At 37.9% G+C, this 24085-nt stretch overlaps 3 long non-coding RNA genes across 4 annotated transcripts in view; 1 reads left to right on the plus strand and 2 right to left on the minus strand.

The window, feature by feature from the left end:
* The window catches only part of LOC144371660 (uncharacterized), a 43201-nt gene extending 19803 nt beyond the window's left edge, over positions 1-23398 (minus strand). The window contains exon 1 of the long non-coding RNA XR_013431630.1: positions 22655-23398. This is a non-coding gene — a long non-coding RNA (uncharacterized LOC144371660). The remainder of the gene's footprint in view (positions 1-22654) is intronic.
* Positions 10995-23755, plus strand: LOC144371662 (uncharacterized). 2 transcript variants are annotated; one of them, XR_013431632.1, is made up of 2 exons: positions 10995-11068; positions 23153-23755. It is a non-coding gene; the product is annotated as an uncharacterized LOC144371662 (long non-coding RNA). The 2 variants fall into 2 exon arrangements; XR_013431633.1 differs by lacking the exon at positions 10995-11068 and adding an exon at positions 19306-19394.
* Positions 15038-21648, minus strand: LOC144371661 (uncharacterized). The gene is made up of 2 exons (XR_013431631.1): positions 19408-21648; positions 15038-17837 (listed from the first exon to the last, which is right to left on the minus strand). It is a non-coding gene; the product is annotated as an uncharacterized LOC144371661 (long non-coding RNA).
* Positions 23756-24085: the final 330 nt, after the last annotated feature.

Genomic DNA, 24085 nt, shown 5'->3' on the forward strand with positions numbered 1-24085 from the left:
ACACACACAAATATGAAGCTCAGAGATCCCCAAGGATAGCTGAGACCCTGCTGGGCACAAGGTGGGTTCTAGTCAAAGCCAAGAATTATCTAGCCCTTCCTGTTCCCGGAACTGTGCTGTTTCCTAGACAACACATTTTGTGTAATCATGGTCAAGGCAACGTACATTACTGCTCAGAATCAAGGTCACAGTATAATGCTGATTCACCACGGCAACAGCAGACTACTCATCTGACATGGGAGATGAAATTGCAATTAAAACCACATGCAGATTGCTAGTTCCCCAGTGATTCTGCACCATGAAATAGATTTGATTCCAGTTGAATCTGGAATCCATAATCTGTGTCCTTAAAAGGCACAAAGTCCCTGTAGTTCAATATATGTAATTTCCAGACAGGGACAGACAGGCAGATGATGCCACTGGTAAGCAAACCTGTCACAGCAGGAACCATTCCACCTGACCCAACTTTTAGATCAGTTCATAAATCCATATGAGGAACATCTCTCATTGTAAACAAGCCCTGTGCAGCTCGAATTCAATCTAAGTACTGGACGAACACTACCACCAGCTCACTGTAGGACTAAGCAGGCACCCATCCTCTGTGGGGCTCAGATGAATGAGCCCTGATGAATGGTGGTTTTAGAACAAAGCCTTGTAGTTTAATTTGATCTTTCTCTTAATTTCTTGGCTGGAGGCTATTCTGGGTCACTTTTAGCTCATGCCCCTCTTCTCTGGTCCCCTGAAATTAGAGAGATGGCAACGCCTCCTTTATTTTGGTAAGCTTGAGCCTGGTATCTTTATGCAGTCTGTGGTTTTGGACACATTGCTCAGTCACCCACCAACAAGGTCTCCTGCTTGGGAGGAGGCAAAGAAGGAGGAAACTGCAGGGTAGGATCTTTGTGAAAATGAACATCACCTAGAACCATCTCCTCTGGGTGTCCTACACCTCTGGTTCAGAGTGAGGAGGCCCTGTTGTTGACCTTCAAGAGAAAGGTGATTACCTGAGCCTTGAAGGTCAGTTTCAAGTCCTCCGAGGGAACCATAGGTAATGGCATCTCTTGGGGGAGGGAGTTCACCAGGTGATTAGTACTAAGAATGGTGGCTCTTGGGCTGGGGTTGTGGCTCAGTGGTAGAGTGTTGAGGGCCACAACCAAGTCAAGATGGCACCTGGCACTTTGCCAGGAGGAGTGGTTTGTGAAGCAATGCCAGTGAGCCATTAAGATGATGAGGATTCCTTAATGACTGACTGCTGTAGCTGGATGATGTTAATTAAGTTAAGCTGTGTGTAATTAGTTAGGTATATATACTGCTGCTGTCCCGTAATAAAGTGGCTCCCACTGTTTCAATCTTCACAAGTTGCTTGTCACCCCCCGGTTACTTTCCCCAGCCAGACTGTGGCAGTAGAGTGCTTGCCTAGCATGTGTGAGGCACTGGGTTCTATCCTCAGCACCACATAAAAATAAATAAAATATAAAGGTACATCAACAACCAAAAAATATTAAAAAAAAGAATGGTGGCTCCATTACATTAATGTCCCTAAGTATCCAGCCACAAAGGAGGTATAGATCATCTGCCATGCCTCTAATGAGGCACAAGAAGTCAGCTCACATAGTTTATCGAAATAACCAAACAGTCTGTCAAGCATCCCACTAACAAAGTATTTGAGACTCTCAAACTGACAGCCACTCCTGCCACAGGACTCTTCCCTCTGGAGCCCTCTCTAAATGTTCTCTTGCCTTGTCTTGGTGACTTTACAGGCCACATTAGTCTCATATTCTAGCCTGAGACTCTCTTTTGTGGTCCCTTGGGAGCCCAGTTGACTTCTCTTCCACCGGAGGGAGCCATTTCCAAAAGCCCTGATTGGTGGCTTCTATTGTAAGACTTGAGGCCTTGAGATTAAGAACTGGACCTCAAATCTTGCTTGGCTGCAATGGCTGGGGCTCGGAAGGCAGCCAGTGCCGATGAGGACAGCTGTTCTCCATTGTAGCTCTGCTGATGGTAACATGTGTTCTAACTCACACAGTCCCGTGACTCTGGCCAGAGTTGCCTGCCTGTGCATGGCTGCTCAGGAAGGGCTGGAGGCAAGCTCCACGTCTATGTGGGTAAGGATTAAAGCTGGCCTGCCAGGAAACTCTCAGCTCCACTGCTTTGGTTACCGACTTTCCTAAACTTACATTCTGTTTGGATCTCATGGTTCAAGGAAATGCCAGAAGCACTTTGTAGCAGGCGTGGTGCTGGGCACTTTTCCTCACTTCATTTCATTTCCTCTTTACAAGCTACTTCCTTCACTGATTCCCTGATGGGTGGGGCCTCCTGCACATTGATCAGGTGGGTTGAAGTGGCTCTGGAGGGCAGGGGCGGGGCAGTGAGGGGGGTGTTCATTAGAAAAGAAGTGAACAAACAGGATGCAGATTAGCAAGGGTGAGGTTGGGGGGCACTCTGAGCAAGTGACCTTGAATATGAGAACTGAAGAGGGGCATGTTAATTAGATTTCTGTCACTATGACAGATAGCCTGAGATAACCTAAATGAGGAAAGAATTATTTTGGCTCATAGTTTTAGAGATTTCAGTCCATCATTATTTGGCTCCATTGCTTTTGGGCCTGTGGCAAGGCAGAACATCATGGCAGGGATGTGTGGTGGGGCAAAGTTTCTTACTTCACAGCAGCCAGGAACCAAAAAGGGAGGAAGAGACTGGGTTTCTATTATTCCCCAAATGACTTACTTCTTCCAACTAGGCCCCATCTCCTAAAGACTCCATTACCCCCAATAGTGCCACAAACTCGGAACCAGGCTTTCAACACACAAATCTTTGGGGGACATTTAAGATCTAAACCATAACAAGGTACAGGAGAGAACTCCACAGAAATTGGACACATGTGCCAAGGCCTTGTGAAATGTGCAGGATCAAAACTGTTGAGTATGTTGAGAACTGAGGCTCACACTGGAAAATGTGTGTTCAAGAAGCCACTACCAATGAGTGACTCTGCAATGTTGAATTTTCTTGCAGAGTCCTGTTCTCCTCAGGGTTCCTATCATCCACATATTTACTTTGTGACTTCACTTCTTTCCTGGCACAATGCCCATTTCTTTTCCTCTTGAGACTACAAACCCCATTGTATATTTCTTTCCCTCTCCAGATTGCAAACTCCACAAGGGTTCTCCAAAGACACTCCTAGCTCCTTTTGCCTATGCGTAGCAGCTGTCATTCAATGACATTGTCATTCATGGAGTACCCACTCAGGCCATTCTTGGACTAGGGGTTTGGGGCATAGAAGGAGATGGAAAGGTCCTTGCAGACATCATCTTTCCTACCTGAAGTCCTGTGAGTGGGACACCAGATGACCTCAAAAGTGTGATTATAAATCTGGACTGCAGTTGATTCGACAATCTCATGAAGGTGACAGTTTTCCAGAGAGCTACCCTCTTCCAACTGTATCCCTGTACTGCTCTGTTCCCTCTACTCTCCTCCTCTAGGTATTCCACTGTGCCCTGACCCTAGGCCCTTGCACTTGCTTTCTCCTCCACATCTTGCCTCAATGAGGCTGGTGCCTTCTTTGATCCACAATGTCTTTCAAATTATTCCCTTATAAAGGTAAATGCAGCCATATTTAGGGCCCACTCAGCTGAGCCAGAATCATCTCCCCATCTCAAGGTTCCTAAGTCAATCACATCTGCAAAGTTTTTTTTTGCAATATAAGGTCACATTCACTGGTTCTAGGACGAGGCCATGGGCATCTTGTGGGGGCCCCCAGATGTCCTGTGGGCTTGGCCACATGGACCCTGAGCAGTACAGGAGGGCCAGAAGCCTGGGAGCACAGCCAGGGTTGAGCCTGCCCCTCTGGAAAATTCTACTTTCTGTGGGGATTTACAGTACAATCTGAATGGAATGTAGTAGCAGAGAGGATTTAGTCCTGTGTACCTAGACTTTAATTCTGCTCATCTGGGAGGAAAGCAGGATTGGAAAGTCCCTGGTCAGCTGACAGTCCATGTACCCAGAACCCATGGACTCACTGAGAGAGTGTGAAGTTGGAGCCTTGACTGGTCTATAATGAATTATCCAGGGGTTCGGACAGGTGGGTGTGGGGAAAGAATTCTCATAACTGTCCTAATTTCTGCTTTGGTTGCTTTTTCTTCTTATTTGGATGTCTACTTCAATGCTAAGTTGAAGGCTCTCTTTGGTCATGAAATGCTCTGTGTTCACTTCAGACTATGTCTCTCTAGTCAGCGTACTCATGTTCTTAGCCAGGGCAGCTCAAGGCCCAAAGGTCTTCTTTTGCCACCTGGCTGACTGGACTTTACCATTGGTCTTCCTCTTGGGCTTTCCTCCTCCATCTCAGCTTGCTTGCATTTCCCCTTTGTCCTGAACCAGTGTGACTGCCTTCTCATAGTTTACCTGACCTTCAAGCTGTTACCTCCCAGCCTTCCTCCCCTAGCAGTGTTGAGTTCTTGACAAATGAAGCAGCATCCTGCCATCTCCTGCTTAAAGCCACTCCTCCCCAGCAGAGAGGCCCAAACAGGCAGAACTAGTCCCTAGAGCTCCACTGCCTCACCTGTCTCCTTCTTTGTGCACACAAAAGCCACATGCATGTCCTCTGGACACCCCCACCCTGACTAACTCTTTGGCATTCACTCAGACTTGTCCATTTAAAGCATTTCTTTCCTTCAGGATCAAGTCTGATTCTGTCTCTTCCTTGCAAACTTCCCATGGGCATTCCTGAGCCCTGGGCTGGCTATCAACTTCCCTCCCGGCTCCAAGTTTCCACTGGTGTTGATGTCTCTGGCAAGAGGACATGATTGGTTTATTCATTCAGTTGGTGTTAGTTTCTTGGGGCAGCTATATAAAAATACCACAAACTGGGTGACTCAAAACAAAAGAAATGTGTGATCTTACAGTTTAGGAGGTCACAAGTCTAAAGTGAAGGTGGGAATAGGGCTATGCTCTCTTTGAGGGCTCCAGGGGAGAACACTTCCTACTACTTTCAGTTTTTGGTAGCCACTGCATTTCTTGATCTATGTTTGCATCATCCTGAGCTTCTCTGTCTAAGGGCCCTTGTAATTGGGTTTAGGGCCCATTCTAATTCAGAATAATCTCATCTGGAGATCTCAACCTTAATTATATCTGCAAAGACCTCTTTTCCAAATAATCTCATGGCCACAGGACCCACACATCTTTGCAGAGCACCATTCAATGCTCTACAACAGGTATATTTTTGATTGTGGAAAAATAAATTACTACAAATACGGTAGCTTAACATGGCACACATTTATCATCCCACTGTTTGCTAGGTTAGGTTTTCACCTCATGGCTCAGGATATTCTTCCAAGCTCACTATAGTTGTTTTTAGAATTCTCATCCTTGCAGTTGTAGGACAGAGTGTCCTGTTTCCTTGCTGGCTGACAGTGGGGCTCTTTGTCTCCTAGATGCTGTGCATAGGCCGCCTCACAACATGGCAATTCCCTTTGCCAAAGCAATCTGCTGAGATGAAGTTTTATAAAACATGCTGCAATCATTAGAGGAATATCTATCACCTTTGTCACTGCTTTGGTTAGAAACAGGTCACAAGGTAGGATCCATCCGTACTCAAGGGGAGGGCATTACTTAAAGGTATGACTCATTGGGGATCATTTTAGAATTCTGCCTGCCACCAGATTCAACATTTACTGAGCACCTGCTGTGTGTCAGGCCTGGGTTGGGTGCTGGTGGGATGAATGAATTAAAAGGGAGTTCCCTAACCTCTGATAGAGGAATTATCTCACAGACAAGGGAAGAGGAGTGGTTGGGGAAGGCTTCATAGGGAGGTTCTACACCAGCTGGGTCTTGAGGCATAATTAGAAGTTTGCAGTGGTAGGCAATAGAGACTGAGCTAGGAGCAAAGGGATCAAGAAGCCAGGCCAGGACCAGTGGTAGCAGGTAGATTAATGTGAATCAAGAGAAGGCATAAAGGACTGAGGAGAGACAACTCTATATATGCAGCCTCTCCTGGGTGCAGGGTACTGTTCTAGGTACTGGGAATAGAACAGCACACAAAATACATGAAGCCCTAGTGAAACTGGCATTCCAGTGGTACAGGCAGACAATGGACAACCAACATAGCAAGTATGTAACAGATCACGTTGCAATTGGAACTGAGAAGAGCCACAGGCTCAGGGGAGGTTACTAGAGATCTGAGGGATTGAAGTATGTGCCATTTCCCAGAAATTAGTTGGGGAGTCGCTCATGAAAATGATACTTTGGCAGAAACCCAAATGAAGCAGAAACTGATTGACCCTGAGGATTACATGCAGGCATCCTTACTTGAGGTCTTCTCCCAGCTTCAGTGAAGAGCAAACTGAAAGTGCGGGGGAGTTAATGCCTTTGGAAACAGCCATCAGGCAATGATGGATGGGAGCTGGAGGATAAATACTTCAGCTCCCTTGATTCTCAGGTTTGGCATACTCATGTTCACAGTGGTGACTGGCTTGATAACACACCATGTACTGATATCCTTCTTTCCCTGCATCACTCCTCAATTTTCTTATGGGGCTTCCTGGAATCACTCCCTAAATAAACCGTGTTCAAGAAAAAAGAAGGCTTGTCATTGTAAAGATGACAATTCATTTGTGACTTAATTCCTGAATCAAATATAAACTGACAACTAAAAGTGGCTAATAAACCTATAAAAATATTTTGAAAAAGAACAAACAAGGGCACTCATATTATCAGGTATCCAGACATCTCTGAGTTCTAGGAATTAAAGCAGTCTGGCACTGTCTCAAGAATACACAGAGTGATGAATGGAATAGAAAAAGAAAGAGGACTTTACATATGTAGTACATGACAGAAGGTGTCATGATCCTGTAAGGAAAGGAGGGCATCTTCAATCCATGGTGATGGGAAAATTCAGTGCTCCATATGGACAAATAGCAAAAAGAACACTACCTGACACTATTCTAAAAAATCAGCCCTAGAGGGGCTGAGGTTGTGGCTCAGTGGTAGAGTGCTTGCCTACTACATGAGAGGTGGTGGGTTTGATCCTCAGCACCACATAAAAATAAATAAATAAAATAAAGGTATTGTGTCCATCTACAACTAAAAATATTTAAAAAATCAGCTCCAGAGGAGTTAAATATAAGATACAAATGTGAAAAACAATTGCATTTAAACACAATATGGGACAAATGGTCAAGGAAATTTTCCAAAATTTTCTTGAGTAAGAAACAAAGCCCACAAAGGCAAAGATAAATTAATTACATTAAAATTAAAAACTGTGTAGATAGAAGTCATGTTTAACATAGTTTAAAAACAAATGAAAAGGGCTGGGTTTGTGACTCAGTGGTACAACACTTGTCTAGCACTTGTGAGGCCCTGGGTTCGATCCTCAGCACCACATAAAAATAAACAAATAAAGATATTAAAAATTTTTTAAAATTTAAAAAAGCAAATGACAGCCTGAGGAAAGAAGATATCTTCAATGTATAAAACAGGTAAGTAATGAATATTAAGACTATAAAGAACTATGAATAAAGAATAAATGATAAGCCATTCAGCAGAAAAGTGGACAAAGATACAAATGGAAGATTCATTGAACTAAAAGTGGCTAATAAGCCTGTGGAAAAAAATGCTTAATCTCATTAGATATCCAGGGAATGTAAGTCAAAATATCAATGAGGCACCATGGTTGATGAAAGAAATTTCAAATGTTGGCAAGGGCATAGGAAAAATGGTATTCTCTTACATTTTGGATGGGGCTATAAACTCTTATAGCTATTCTGGAGAACAATTTATAATAAGTAAAATGAAAAAGTAAACACAGCATGACTCAGCACTCTACTCCTGGAGATGTCCTTGAGCAATGTGTTTGCATATACATGGAGACAGACTTGGATTTTCAGTTAGGCATTTTTAATAATAGGAGCAAATTGAGAAAAACTTAAACATCCATGGGGAGGGGAAAGGATAAATAGGTAAATTATAATTATATGATCAAATACTACACAGTGGGGCTGGGGTTGTGGCTCAGTGGTAGAGTGCTTGCCTAGCATGTGTGAGGCACTGGGTTTGATTCTCAGCACCACATAAAATAAATGAATAAAATAAAAGTCCATCAATATCTAAAAAAAAAAGACTACACAGTGGTGCATTCATTCTGTTATATTACAGTTAGCAAACAAAATAAAGACTCTGCCCTTATAGAGCTTGCATTCTAGAGAGGGTGGTAGACATTAAACAGCCACATAGAAATCACCAGAGGATGATAGGTGATAAAAGGTAAAGTAGTTGAGTGTTATGGGAAGCAGTAGCATTCTAGAAAAGGTGGTCAGGGAAGCTATCTCTCAGAGTCTCAGGCTACCTAATAGAAAGCAGGAACTAGAATGAAAGCAGGGAGACCAGTTTAGAGGGCAAGCAATAATCTAGGAGTGGCCAGTACCAAGGTGATTGCAGGGAAGTTGGTTGGAAAACTACTCAGATTAAGGTCTACTTTATTGGAGAGTCATCAGGATTTTCTGATGATTTGAAGGTGGGGTATGAGAAGCAAGGACACTTAAGAATGTCTAGATTGTCCTTTGCTGAGATGGGGAAATCTGGGGTAGGAACAAATTCAGAGCAGAGGGGTCAGGAAATTAAGAGACTGCCATTGGATGTGTTAAATCTGAGATGTTCTCTTAGACATTCAAGCAGAGATGTTGTAGAAAGTTGGTTTTATGAATCCAGAGTTCAAGGGAGATGTTCAAGCTAGAGATCTAGATTTGGCATACTTCAGTATAGAAATGGAAGTGAAAGCCATGATGCTAGCAGACAACACCAGGGAGTGTTTAGAAGAAGAAGAGGAGAGGACCAAGGACTGAGCCTTGTGGCCCTCTAGTATTTAGAGACTTAGGGTTTCGGGAGATGAGAATAAACTAGCCAAGGAGACCAAGATCAGCCAGTGAGGGAAGAAATAAAACAGCATAGTGGGTGTCCTTCAAGCCACATGGAGAAAAGACAAAAAGGTCAACTGTGCCTGAAGATGTCAAGAGGTCAGATGAGATGAGTACTGAGAAATGACCATGGTTTGTCAAAATGGAGGTTGTATCAAAAGTGATTTCAAGTGAGTGATAGGGAAGAACATTTGATTAGAATAGGTTCAAGAGAGAATGTGTAAAAGTCACAGAAACTTAAAATTCTATTTAGTGATCAATATTTTAGTATTTAACTTTATTTAGAACACATCCAGCTATCCAAGAATTATAAATTATTCATCAATTTGTTCAATTTAATGTTGATACAAGGTTTTAAGTGATTGAAAAATCATAGAAATTAATTTCAACTGACTCACTGTGAAATAATCATGGTTAAAATAAACTGTCAGAACAATGATTCAATTTCATTGAACAGAAACTGACATTTTTCATGATCTTAGACTTTATGTAGGGGCAACATTAATTTATTTTGTCAGTAAATCTGTAAAAGTTTAGGATAATTAAAAAAGGTACACTTGTATTATACTTAGAGCTGAGAAATAATGCCTTTTTTAAATGCCCACATTATTAAAATAGTATGAAACAGAATGAATTGGAGGAAAAGAAGTAAAAACACTGAATATTGACAAGGCTTTTTAGTATATTGTGGATGTGAATAGATAAGAAAATACTCAGTGAATTAAGCAAGATGCAGCATGATATCATTGATGTAATTTGATAAAACCATATAAGAATTACAATAATAATGTGCATGGACATAAATGTGTATGTTAAAGTATACGAATGAAATGAAAAGAAGTGCCAAACTTATGAGAAGTGGGGAGGAGCACTGGGAGTTAAGGAGAAATTTACTTCTATGTGTAAATTTTTTTTTTCCTTAAAAGAGTAGCTAGAAGTAAATATGACAAAATGTTGATACATGTCAATTCTGGATAGTAGAAATATAAGTTTTGTTATTGTTATGTTATTCTTTGTAGTTTTTTTAAACATTCAGTTTCTCATTAAAATGTTGAGGAGGGAATAGAAGCTGTAGAATAGGGCTAGAAGATTGGATTGATATGGTTGATTAGTCAAGAGTATTTTCTGATTCCATACAGATTGATTGGTAAGGAGACAAGTAAAACTGTCTTCATTAACTGCTAACATTATTGTTAAGAACATTCTAGGAGTTAATAAATGAATTGATCAAGGCTGAAGAATACAGTTCTGTACACAAATATTAATTGCATGTATATAAGCTAGCATCAAACAATGCAAAAACAAAGTTATAAAAACGAAATAATCTATGCAAAACACTAAAACTTCTATGGAGAGGATTTACCAGTTGTCAAAATTATCCATAAATTTTATCCTTTGATGCAGAATCCCACTTGTAAGAATATGCTTTAAAGATAAACCTTTCCAAAATGAAAATACAGATGCACAATGTCATTGTAATTGGAAAATATTGGAATATAGGAAAGTAAGTAATTGCATAAATATAGGAAAGTAATTGAGGAGACATACATATGATGGAGTATTATGCAGTTGTTAAGAAAGAACATGGAAATTCCTCATGATTTTTTTCCTCTTTTTGGTTCCAGGGACACTGAATCACTGAACCACATCCTGGGCCAGTTTGTATTATTTTTATTTTGAGACACTCTTGCAAAGTTGCTGATGCTGGCTTTGAACTTATGATCAGGAGCTCCTGCCTCATCCTCCCAAGTTGCTGGGATTACAGGCATGCATACCCAGACTACTCCTCATGGTTTGATACAGAGTGATTGACAGGAGTTATTGTTATCTGGAAAAGGCAAAGTGCAAGGAGAATATACAGTGTGCTGTCTTTTGTGTAATAAAAAGGGAAATAAAGATGTAAACACATTTCTGTTGATAATTATAAAAATAAGCACAGGAAGGATAACCAAGAAAACCATAAATTTGATGACCTACAAGGGGTGGAGATGTGAGAAATGGAATAGAAGGGATAGAGTAGGGAGTTACACTTTCTGGGTATGCCTTTTTAATTTGTTTTGACTTTTAAAATCATATTAATGTTCTTCATTTATGCAGAGCAATTGAACCGAATTGCATGTCAGGTGAATATCACAACTACATTGAAGTGGAACAAAGAATAAGTCCAGGTAATATAAACACAGAATTTGACCATGTCCGCTCAGACTTGGGCAAGGAGTTGCCAGGGAAAAGGGAGAATAGCACAGAGATTCCAAGTTCTTTTTTAGTAGGTTTGTTTTTAGTGGTGGAAAATGTGAAGCAATTTTAAAACTATCTTATATGTGTTATAAAACTGAGAAAATGTGTAAATATTTTATTGCTGACAGCCAGGGTTCATCTCAATGTGGAAGAAAGAAGGAACAAATATATAATGGAAGAAGTTGAGAAGTAACCATATGGGGTTGAATTTAGAATGAAGACATAGATGTGCATCCATGATTTCTCAAATATGAATATGCATGAATATGTATACATGTATATTCATGTGTGTATATGTATGCATATATATGTTAGTAATATATACATTTATATACATACATACATATACATACATATATACTCCTTCCACTGAGAATTCTCAGTACTAATAAGCACACAGTATAAAAATCTTGGTCTCTAAAAAGAGAAAGAAATCATGGTTCCATAGACAATGGCTGATTTTAGTGTTGGAGGCATAAAGGTGTGAGATGACCCTTCTATTCCCCATTAAGTCAGGAAGTAAGGAAGTGGTAGGAAGTAAGGATGGTAGCATGTCCAAAGGACATTGGAGCCAGCCCAAAGGAGCTTCTACTGGTGAAATCTAGGAAAATTTGGGCATCAAATAAGTAGGGACAGAAGTGAATTATGAATGAATCTATCTATCTATCTATCTATCTATCTATCTATCTATCTATCTATCTCTCTATCTATCTATCACCCATCTATCCACACATATAGGAGATGTAGGTATATTTAAATATTTATTATGAGGAGTTGACTGACACAATTATGAAGACTGAGAAATCTTACCATCTATCATTTGAAAACTAGAGTTGCAGAAAATTTAGGTGTATAATTCAGTCATAATCTGAAGGTCTAAGCAATAAGGGAGTGAATGAATGTAAATCCCAGTCTAAGGGCAAGAAAAGATGAGATAAGGTGTCCCAGTTTAAAGAGTGAGGTGAAAAAATAAGAAACAAATTATTCCTTCTTTCATCTTTTGTGATAAATCCACTGTAACACTCCAGTCTTCCTAAGATTCCAAATCCCTTTCTCCTCATTAAACCAAAGGAGATTGAGAATTTCCAATTAGGTTATGGTGAGCCATCATTTGGTCCATGTTTCTGCCAACCAAGGAAGCAGTTAGAACCCTTTATAACTCTCTGAGTTGCAATATTTGATGTAGAATCTCTGCTAAATGAGCTCATATCAATAAATTTAGCCTGATACAACTTTAAGTTTTTGTCCACCATTATCTCACACCATCAGTTTTCATCTCCATGTATGTTTCCTGAATTTCTGTCTGCATGAATGAGAAAACTTAAGTCTTTTGGAGTATAGTGCATCTCCTCATGGTCACTCCATGTTTACCATTAGGTGAATCCTACCTGCTGGGATTTGAGTCTCACTATAGGTCTAGAAGCAAGGAGGAGTGTTTGGGGTGGGCCTGAGGAAAATCAGCATTTCCTCACATGGCAACTATTGGTATGGGAGGGCATTACAGTTTGTTCAGGCAGTGCAGGGCTAATATGATACTACTGTGGGTGGAGAGGCTCATATTGCTAGGGGAGATAATGTTGTTGTTATTGGAGATTGAGAAGTCAATTATTCTAGGGGTAGGAAGACCTCTTCCACTGGCAAAGAAAGCTAATCATAATTTAGGGGCTCTGTGTCCCAGATTTTATCTGGATCTTCCCACATATCTCTATCTCAACACAAAATGTTATTCTTTCCCAATCAGTGTGTCTTCACTTTAATAGAGACATACACTGAACGTCTGGGAGTTAAACTTGCATTGTAATTCAGCCAGTTTTGGGAAGAGATTTTGTGTTTGATTTTCAGTAATTTCAGCCCTGCAGCTAAATAAGGACATTAGGGAGATAAGGAGACACAAGTCTCTTTAAAGGAACACATAGAAGATGTTAGGGCATTTATGTGGTGCTTAAGCTGGGAATTCATATCTCTGAGCTCATCCTTATCTTGTACCTTTTTGTCTAACAACATTAGAAGTAACTAGCTGCATCATTATATTCACCAAATTTCAAAAATGTTCAAAAGTATTATATATAAACTCACTCAGGTCCTTGCTTCTTATAAGTGGTTGATTAGGAGCTAGTGTCAGATTACCAATAGTGCTCTCTTTACCACTGGAAACAGTCATTAGTATCTTTAAATTTAATCAGAATAGAGAGCCAATTCCAGAAATCCCAGAACCAATTCATAAAGCTAATTCTTAGAATTCTGTTCCTCTAGACCCACACTCTTTTGAAAAAAATATTTTTTTTTTGTAGTAGTAGATGGACAGCATGCCTTTTTAAATATTTAATTGATTTTATTTTTTACATACATGACAGTGGAATTCATTACAATTCTTATTACACACATGGAGCACAGTTTTTCATATCTCTGTTTGTATATTTTTATGTGGTGCTAAGGATTGAACCCAGGGCCTCACATGCTAGGCAAGTGTTCTGCCCCTAGTCCCAAACTCTTGCTATCAAAGTTTGTATTATGATTCTTCAGAGAAGCAGAACCAAAAAAATTATATAAAATGAGAAATCATCTTACATTGCCATCTACAAATCAGAGACCCATGAAAGTTACTGGTGTAATCTGGTCCAAGTTTAAAGACCTGAGAAACAGGGTGGCTAATAGACATATCCCAGTCTGAGGGCAGGAAAGGAAAAGATAAGATGCAATGAAGATGCAATGTCTGCAGATAGTGAGGCAGAAAAGAGGGCACATTCTTCATTCTTGTATCTTTTGTTCAAGTCAAGCCCTCAACCAATTGGTTTACAGTCACTTACACTGGGAAGGACCATCTACTATACTGAGTCCAAAGATTCAAGTGTTAATCTTGGGTCTAGAAACACCTTCACAGATATACCCAGAAATAATGTTTAATCTGGGCACTGTATGGCCCAGTCAAGTTGACACATAAAATTAACCATCAGAAAGTACAAACTATTGAAAAAAATTGCTACAGATGCATCCAAAGCAATAATAAAGAGATAAATCAATAAATAAACAATTGAGAGGGAAAGGAGGATTTTGCTTTCAGTAATATACTGAATGGCAACTGGAGTAGTAAAGATTGGCCCAGGTAAAAATTGTCAATTTGGAGGGAAATTTTAATGAGAAGTAGAATATTAGCATGGTTTTAAAATGTCTATCCATAGATTGCTTATTAAAGGAAAACTGTAAATTTGCAGTAGAAAAAGATCAGTAAGCACTTGACTGGGTGATCACAATTAACACTATCAATGAAAGGCAAGTAGATATTAACATGATAGCCTGAATAGAGCATAATGCTACTTATGTAGTATTTTAACCAGAAATGCATATTCTGAGTCTTATCCTGAAGAAATAGTAGGCAAACCCAAACTAGAAAAATTCTATTTTACAAAAAGGAAAAGGAAGTATATTCTTCAGAAATGTCAATCTCATAATAGTCAAGAAAAGTCTGAGGAGCTGTTCCAGTTTAAGGAAGACTAAAAAAAGGATGATCACCCTTCCTTCCTTCCTTCCTTCCTTCCTTCCTTCCTTCCTTCCTTCCTTCCTTCCTTCCTTCCTTCCTTCCTTCCTTCCTTCCTTCCTTCTTTCCTTTCTTCTGATCTGTCTTTCTGGAAGTGATGATAGATGATAAAGTAAATGGGGCCAAATGTTAATAACAGGTGAATTTGATTAAAGTGTATATGTGTATTTTTGTACTAATCTTGCTACTTTTCTGAAAGTTTAAAAATACTTTCAAATAAAAAGTATAAAATATTTAATTTACAATACCATCAAAGATAATCAGGCATTTTGAATATATTTAACAAAATATGTGCAAGACCCATGCAAACTCTGATGAGAGAAATTAATGAAGACTAAAATAAATAGAGGAATCATGACAACTCTTCCCAAATTGATCAGCAGATTTATTGCTATCCCAATTAAAAATACCAACATGATTTTTTGTCAGAAATTAACAAATTGATTACAAAACTTATATTGAATAATAAAGGACCTAGAAGGGTAAAAACCTTTCAAAAACAAAACCAAAGTTGGATAACTCATACTACTTGACTTCAAGTCTATTATAAAGCGAGAGGAATCAAAACACTGTGGTATTAGCAAAAATACAAGAAAATACTTTGATGGGATAGAATAGATCCCAGAAACACACCAAAGTCCGTGCATAAATTCAGTTGATTTTTGACAAGGAAGCCAAGACAAAGGATCAACATTTAACAGATGATGCTGGAACAACTAGGTAAATGTAGAAAAAAAATGAACCTCAACCCTTATGTCACACTATGCACAGAAGTTAATTCAAGATGGCTCGTAGACCCAAATGTAAGTTAAAACATCTAGAAGAAAATATAGAAGAATATATTCATGGCCTTGGAGTAGGGAGAGATTCCATAAAGATGACATAAAAGCCCTAAATATAAACTTAATTATTAAGTAAAAGTTTAAATATTGGTAAATTAAAATAAAAACTGTGTTCATTGGAAGAAGGTAGATTTCAAATATGTCAGTATTTAAATACAAAAGGACCAAATGTTTCATTCAAAAGACAAAGATTATTGGTCTATATTTTCAAAAATCAACTATAAAAATAATAAAAATCCAACTATACACTCTTTAAAACACATCTAAAACATAAAGATATAGAAATTTTATAGAAATTTGAAAATAAAAGGAAAGAAAAAGGTAGTGAAATAAAGGAAATACTAAACAAGAGAAAGCTAGTTTAGTTATATTAACTTTTGGCAAAATTGGGCTTAATGCAAAAGCATTACTAGAGATAAGATGGGTTCCTTATCCTTAATGATCAAATGTTCTATTCACCAAAAATATTTGTAAGTACATATTAACTTAGTAACAGAATACCTGAGTCAAAAATGGCACAATAAAAGGGAAGTTCAGGGGCTGGGATTGTGGCTCAGTGGCAGAGCACTCGCCTAGCACATGCGAGGCCCTGGGTTCGATCCTCAGTACCACATAAAAATAAATAAATGAAGATGTTGTGTCCAACTAAAAACTAAATATTAAAAAGGAAGTTCTTTAATTCATAATTATATTTTGAGATCAATTCCACCTCTGGAATTAATATTTTTTTGTACTAGGGATTGAACCTAGGGACCATCTACAACTGAGGTACATCTCCAGCCTTTTTATTTTTATTTTGAGAGAGGGTCTAGCTAAATTGCGGAGACTGGCTTCAAACTTGCAATCCTCCTGCCTCAGACTCCCCAGTTGCTGAGATCACAGGTGTGTACCATCACCACTGGCTTTTTTATTTTAATGAATTTCAAATATGTGCCAAAAGTGGACAAATAACATTATGAAAGTCCATGTAGTTATCATTCAACTTGAATGATGATGAACTTATAGCCAATCTTATTTCTTCTATATTTCTATCTACTTGTCTCATATTGTTATTATGGTTGCTGTTTTTATTCACAGTTTATGGATTTATTTGAAGGGGCACATCTTAATAGCAAGTGACTAAATCAAGAAATAGAACTTTTCCAGCTAACCAGAAGCCCCTTCATGCATTTTATTCCAATCATAGACCCTCATCTTTCCTCATAAAATATCCTCTGTCTTATCATTTATAGTAATATTTGCTTGTGTCTTTATAATTTTAACACCCAAGTGTATATTTCTAGACATCAGCCTGCACATTTTTCTGTCATGTGTCTTTTAATTCTGTTTTAATCTGTAATTTCTCACTCTGTTCCTTCCTTTCCCCTACAATGCATATGAGGAATAACCTAGGCCATTTGCTCTATAAAGTTTCTTAAAATCTAACTTTGCTGGTGTAGTAGTTGTTTTCTGATCCTCAGTATTTTCTGCAAATTGGCAGTTGGATACAGAGATTTGATCAAGATAAGATGGTATTGTGATCTTTCATCTGGAGGAACATCATGACTCGTTTACTTTCTGTTTTTGTGGTGATGGCAGCTGTTGAGGCTGAATAACAAGATGTATTGATTGACATTGAAAATCAGTGATATTCTGATTTTCTGATTTCTTTTTCATTTATCATCAGGAGCACTTTTTTATAAAGAAGTAATACTCAGGCTAGGGATGTAGCTGAGTGGCAGAGTGCTTCCCTAGCCTGTGCAAAGCTATGGATTCCATTCTCAGTACCACAAAGAGGGGGAAAGAACTGCTACCCCTCATCTACTAGGTGATACAGTTTTTACAGGAAAGACAGCATAAATGTTTGGTTCTTTCCTTTAATTGACTAGATTTCAAGGTTATGATCAGTTTCTTTACCCACTAGATATGATCAATTAGATCTTTTTTAAAAGATCACAATAGTGGGACTGGGAATATGGCTTAGAGGCAAAGTGCTTACTTGGCATTCACAAAGCCCTGGGTTCAATCCCCAGCACCATAAAAATATGAATTTAATTGTGAACATTTAGATTTATCCATATTTTATCAATTTCTTATATTGTTATTCTTATAAAAGTCTAAATTACCTCAGGTTTGGCCAATGAGAGCTTCTTCATTTAGCTCCTGAGTCATTTTTACATGATCCCACCAGTCTTTGATTGCTTCCTTTCTTTATAGTGTGACAAGATGTCAACTGAAAGTTAATTTTGCTGCATAAAACATATCCTTGGAGGGGCTGGGGCTGTGGCTCAGCAGTAGCACATTTGCCTGGTATGTGTGAGGCACTGCATTCAATTCTCAGCACTGTGTATAAATAAGTAAAATAAAGGTCTATCAACAACTAGAAGAAATATATTAAAAACTCATATCCTTGGCTTATTCTTTCCTTTGTGTCATGGATTGAATTGCTCATCCACTCAATTTATGTTGATGCCATAACCTCAGAATGTGACCTATTTGGAAACAGGGTCTTTACAGATGTAATTAGTTAAATGAAGCCATAATGGAGTAGGATGAGCCCTCAATCCAGTGTGACTGGTGCCTTTATTAAAGGGAAAATTTGGATATAGGAGCATGTACACAGGTAGAATTTCATGGGCAAATGAAGACAGAGATTAAAGAGATGCTTGTACAAAGACTGCCTGAAAACAATCAGAAGCTATGCAAAGGGCATAGAACAGATTGTCTCTCCCAGCTTCCAGGAGGAGCCATCCCTGGGACACCTTGATCTCAGACTTCTAGACTGCAGGGAACAGTGAGTGAATAAATTTATGTTGTTTAAGCCACTTAGTTTGAGGAACTTTGTTATAGCAGCCCTAGAAAATGTATCAGAGCTCTTTGGACATAAAGCACTCCTGTCAAAAAAGTATGATTTGGGGCTGGGGTTGTGGCTCAATGGTAAAGCGCTTGCCTAGCATGTGCAAGGCCCTGGGTTCAATCCTTAGCACCACATAAAATAAATAACTAAAATAAAGATATTGTGTTCAATACAACTAAACAATAAATATATAGTTTTTAAAAGTTTGATTATTATTTAATTTTATTTCCATTATAACTCACTTGCTCTTTTTTTCTTAGAGGCCTGAAGGAAAACCTTCTTTGTATTTAAAGTCCAGTGAGTTTATTAGAATGACTTGGAGTTGGTCATTTTGAGTCAATATTTACATGTTTTGCTTTTTTAAAATGTAATTTCAAATCCCTTTTCCCCCCAAAAAGTTTCTTTGAACCATACTTTATAGTATTTGTCCTGCTGCCCTGTTTTGTGTTTCTTCTTCAGGAATCCATATAATCCATGTATTCAGTCTTCTCTGGTTATCTTCAATATTTGTCACTGTGTCTCATATCCTTTAAATCTATTTCCTCATTAGTTTTTGTGTTTAAAATATTTCCTCACTTTCACCTTTTATATTTTTTAATTTGTTGTGCTTTTGTTCTTGTATTCCTTCTAGTTTAGTCTTCATTTCTGACTCTTGAATTGTTTTATTTCTAAAAATATCACACTGAACCCCACTAATATGTATGATTAATACCTGTTAATGAAATTTTTAAAAAGAAAAAATTGTATTTTAGAAAGGCAAAGGATAATAAAATATGATTAAGGAAAAAATAAAAATAAACATTTTACTTCTAATTTTTTCCTGAGTCCTATCACCTAATTTCTGAGTTTTTTTCCCATGTGATTTATGGCTTTCTTTCATGTATTGCATTATTTTCTTAGTTTCGTCAGCTTGGTTTTGAAATAGTAATTCCCATTTTGCTTGGTTTCAAGGACATATCTCTCTGCTGTGCCTTCACTGTCCTTACAGATATGATTTTGCCTTTATTCTCTTTTTTCTTAAAGTGGATTCTGTTACAAAAAAGGTATGGATCTTACCTTGATATTTTCACATGAAATTATTTTTCTTAAACTTCTCACAGGAGGTGTGGTTCAGGATGGCTTTTCAAACTTCACTCATCTGTTTTCTTGTGATCAAAAATATGGTGGTTAGCTTTCAGAAACTTCTTCACTCTGTTCCCTTTGCCCACCTTAATCTGGATCTCCTCTTCATTTTGGCTTTATTGCCTGTATTTACCTCAATATTAGCTTCCCTTCAGCAGTTTCTCTTTCTTGTGGGTCCCTGTCCTAGAAGGGAGTACTGTCTGGTAATTTTGAATATTTAATGAAGTTAGACCTTCCTATGCACCCCTTTCACTTACCTGCTACTAGGTTGGGTAAACCTCCTCCCAGATTGAGCTGCCTTCCTTGTTTCTCAATGAAGACCTGTTGACTCTGTCAGTCATATGCCCTTTGTTTCCCTCTGCCTTCTTCTGTGCAGATTGTCTGTTTCTTAGGTCCCGTGGATGTTGGTGATTTGCACTCACCCAATTTGATTTTGGGATTCATTAAGAAAATATTTCCACTTATCATTGTAAATGTTGCCCTATGGGGCTTTGTTTGTCTGGTTTCCTGTTTTATGTGAGAATTTTGGGAGATCAAAAAGCTATGTCACAGTCATCTTCCCAGAATTTTCCCAATTGAAGAAGAGTTAAGACATACTATTATTTCACTCATAAATTGTAGGTATGCACCTCTAAAATATATTCTTTATTATAACATAACTATAATACAATTATAACTAAGAATTAACAATAATTCTTTAATATTGTCAAGTGTCCAGTACCAGTGTTGAAATTACCTATTGCTACATTTTTCTTTTCTTTTCCTTTTTTTTTTTTTTGTGGTGCTGGGGATTGAACCCAGGGCCTTGTGCATGTAAGGCAAGCATTCTTCCAACTGAGCTATAGCCCCAGCCCCTGATACATTTTTCTTTACAATTTGTTTGAGTCAGAAGCCAGTTGAAATCCACACATTGATTGATACATTTTAAGTTTCTTAATCTACATGCTCTCCTATATCTTTTTTTCTTCTTGTAATTTATTTGTTGAAAAAATTACTTGTACTATAGATTTCTGTACAGTCTGGATATTGATTGTTACAGTGTCATGGGGTTGTTTAACAATTTCCTTTGAATTCCATATTTCCTGTAAATTGGTAGCTAGATTCGGAGGTTTGGTCAGATATTGGTTTGCTATTTTTTTAGCATGACTATTTCAAATGTAGTATTTAACATGCTTTACTCAATAACTGAAAGAAAATAGTAATTGGTAGATTAGACAAAAATATTGGTAAGAATATGGATTTGAACCACAGTTGGTAGGCTGACCGAATGAACATAAACAGAAATCACACTCAACTGTAGACTGCACATTCTCTTAGGCACACATGGAATATTTATTTAAAAAAATCACATACTGGAACCAAAAGTAGGTTTTATGATGTTTCCAAGAGTTAAAATCATTTATAGCATAGTCTATGATCACAGTATAATTAAGCTAGAAAGTCATAGGACAGGAAAAATAAACAGCAGGCCCTGATATTTGGAAGCTGGTCTGGCACTCACAGCAAGGCCATGTTGTTCTTCTATTGAACATAAACAACCTCACAGAATGCCAGCCTCGAACAAGGTTACCCTGAGACCATGAGAAAATGAGACAAAGCAAGGCCACTTCATAATTTTGTCTAAGCACAGATAAAAACAAGGTCAATGTGCAATCCACAAAATACCAAGCACCCTTCCCCCTTGCCTCACTGATGTAGGTGACTGCTGCATTTTTACCCATTATAGTGGTAGCACTGTGCTTCAATCAGTCTCAGAAAGAAGATGTATTGAGATACCCAATCATAGAATTGTCCTCACTTTCTGACAGTACCTAAAACAAATTCTAGTTTCTTTAAACTCTCCCCGATATAACCCAACCAAAGTTCAAATCCAGTATGTGTTTTTTAACACCCTGAAATTCCCTAATGATGTGCATTCTATCTCACTTTAAAGAGGAATAAGCATAACATATACACCTACAGGTATGTTCATTCCCAACAAAAAGATAACTAAAATATAAAATCTGGGCACTATGGCACATGCTTTAATTTTAGTGACCTGGGAGACTGAGAGAGATTGAAAGTTTGAGGCCAGCTTCAGCAACTTAGAGAGACTCTGACTAAAAAGAGCTGGTGATGTGTCTCAGTGGTTCAGTGCCCCTGGATTCAATTCCCAGCCCCCCCCAAAGACCCCCCCCCACATGTTTAGAAATGAAGAAATTCGCATTAAAATAATTCATGACTCAAAGATAGTCCCATAGAAATATTGTATTGAATAATAAAAGTTATACATATTTATCAGTCAGCTGACTAATAAGAACCAGATGGCATATGTAAACTGAGTATTTTGAGGAATGTGAAATAAAGGAATTGAGGTGACTTTGTAATATGCCAACTTGGCTAATCTAAACTATATTTTCCAAAATTTCCTTCCCAATAGGTTTCAATTAGGTGGGCCACAAAGAGAGATTCTGATGAAAGGTTTGAAAAAGAAAAAGTAGAATATAACTGACAAATTTCTCATAATTAGAAGATAAGAAATAACAAAATAACATTAGGACAAATGACAACAGAAAAATGGGTTAAAGACTTCGACAGACCTGCTTTTTCACATCTTAAACAATTCAAATGGCCCGTGGACATTTGAAAGGTGCTCAACCTCATTTGTTGTTACAGAACTGTAAATTAGAACTACCATTACACAATCAATAGATTGGTGGAAACTAAAAAGTTTGATAATTCCAAGTTGGCAATACTGTGGAGCAATGGGAAATTACACCCTTGCTAATGGGAGTGTACAGTGGGAAAAGAGTAGGCATAATATAGTAAAATTGAACATACTTCCCTTATGACCCAGAAATTCAATTGCCAAGTAGATAAACTCTGAAGAAGCTTGTGTATATGTGGATACCAGGAAACCAGTATATACGGTGGAATGGGTTGAATGGTGGAATCTCAAAAGACATGTCCATGTCCTGACCCATGGACCCTGTGTGACCTTATCTGGAAAAAGGATCTTTGCAGATGTGATTAAGTTAAAGATTTGAAATAAGATCATCCTAGATTATCTACGCAGTTTCTAAATCCAATGATGAGGGTCTTTATAAGACAGAGACAGAGGGATACTTGAGACAGACAGAATCGGGGTAGAGAGAGTGATGTGAATATGCAAGTAGAGATTGGAGTAGTATGGGCCACGTACCAAGGAATGCTTGGATCCACCAAAAGCTGGGAGAGGCAAGGGAAGTTCTCTTCCAGAACCCTCAGAGGGAGTGTGATCCTGCCAACATCTTGATTTTGAACTTCAGAACTTGAGAACTCTGAGAAAATAAATTTCCATTGCTGCAAAACACCACATATATGACACTTTGTAACAGGCCCCATAGGAAACTAATACAATTGTTCAATGTCACATTTGGTGATGAAAACAAACCAAATATCCAGGAGGCAAAAAATGAATAAATACACTTGGTAAAGGTATGTAGTAGAAAAATCTACTAAAGCAAAAAGGAATAAAATATATATACACTATAATGTGGATGAGTTATAAAAAGATAGAGTTTGAAACAACACAAAAGAACACATAAATTAAAATTGCATTTATATGAAGTTCAAAACTGGCAATATTGAATTATGTGTGAATGTATGCTTAAGTGTCAAAATTCTTTTTTTTAAAAATTTATTTATTTATTTATTTTAGTTCTCGGCGGACACAACATCTTTGTTTGTATGTGGTGCTGAGGATCGAACCCGGGCCGCACGCATGCCAGGCGAGCGCACTACCGCTTGAGCCACATCCCCAGCCCAAAAGTGGCAAAATTCTAATGCAAAGCAAGAAAATGTTTATCATGGAAGTTAGGGAGGGAGAGGGTTGTGATTGCATGGAACACCGTTGGGGCCATGTGTGGGGCTCCATCCCCTGATCTGTGAGTGGTTATGGAGAGTAAGTTCACTTTACAATTGTAGATTCTAAAATGCAGAAAATTCACACAAAATATATATGATCTACCCATTCCTATGCATATGGGCTGTACTTCACAGTTTGAAAAATTGAAACATTATGAATTAGAGTTAAAAGCAGAATACAACATGCATTAGTATGGCAGTATGTAAAAAAGTGGATGTGTAACCGATGTGATTCTGCAATCTGTATACGGGGTAAAAATGGGAGTTCATAATCAGCTTGAATCAAATGTATGAAATATGATATGTCAAGAGCTTTGTAATGTTTTGAACAACTAATAATAATAAAAAAAAGAATTACAAAAAAATGATGGCATAATAAACAGTAATTTTAAAAAGTCTTACTAGTATATATATATAGAATGACAGAACTAAAATACAAAGTTTAAAATACACCAGAATACAAACAAGAATTTAGCATAAAATAAAAATATCATTTCAGTTCCGTAGGGGAAGACTGGATTATTAAACCAATGGGATCCATCTGGGAAAAAGACAAAAGTCAAATTCCACCTCATGGCCTGCAAAACACTAACTTGTGGATAGATCAAATTTAATGATTAAAAAATGAAACCATAAAATACTAGAAGAAGCCATAAGAAAACATAATGCTGGATAAGAAAAGGCCTTTTTCAATTTGACATAGACCTTAAAGCCAAAAAGGAAAACC

This window comes from Ictidomys tridecemlineatus, chromosome X (genome assembly GCF_052094955.1).
Source record: "Ictidomys tridecemlineatus isolate mIctTri1 chromosome X, mIctTri1.hap1, whole genome shotgun sequence".
Classification (NCBI taxonomy): domain Eukaryota; kingdom Metazoa; phylum Chordata; class Mammalia; order Rodentia; family Sciuridae; genus Ictidomys; species Ictidomys tridecemlineatus.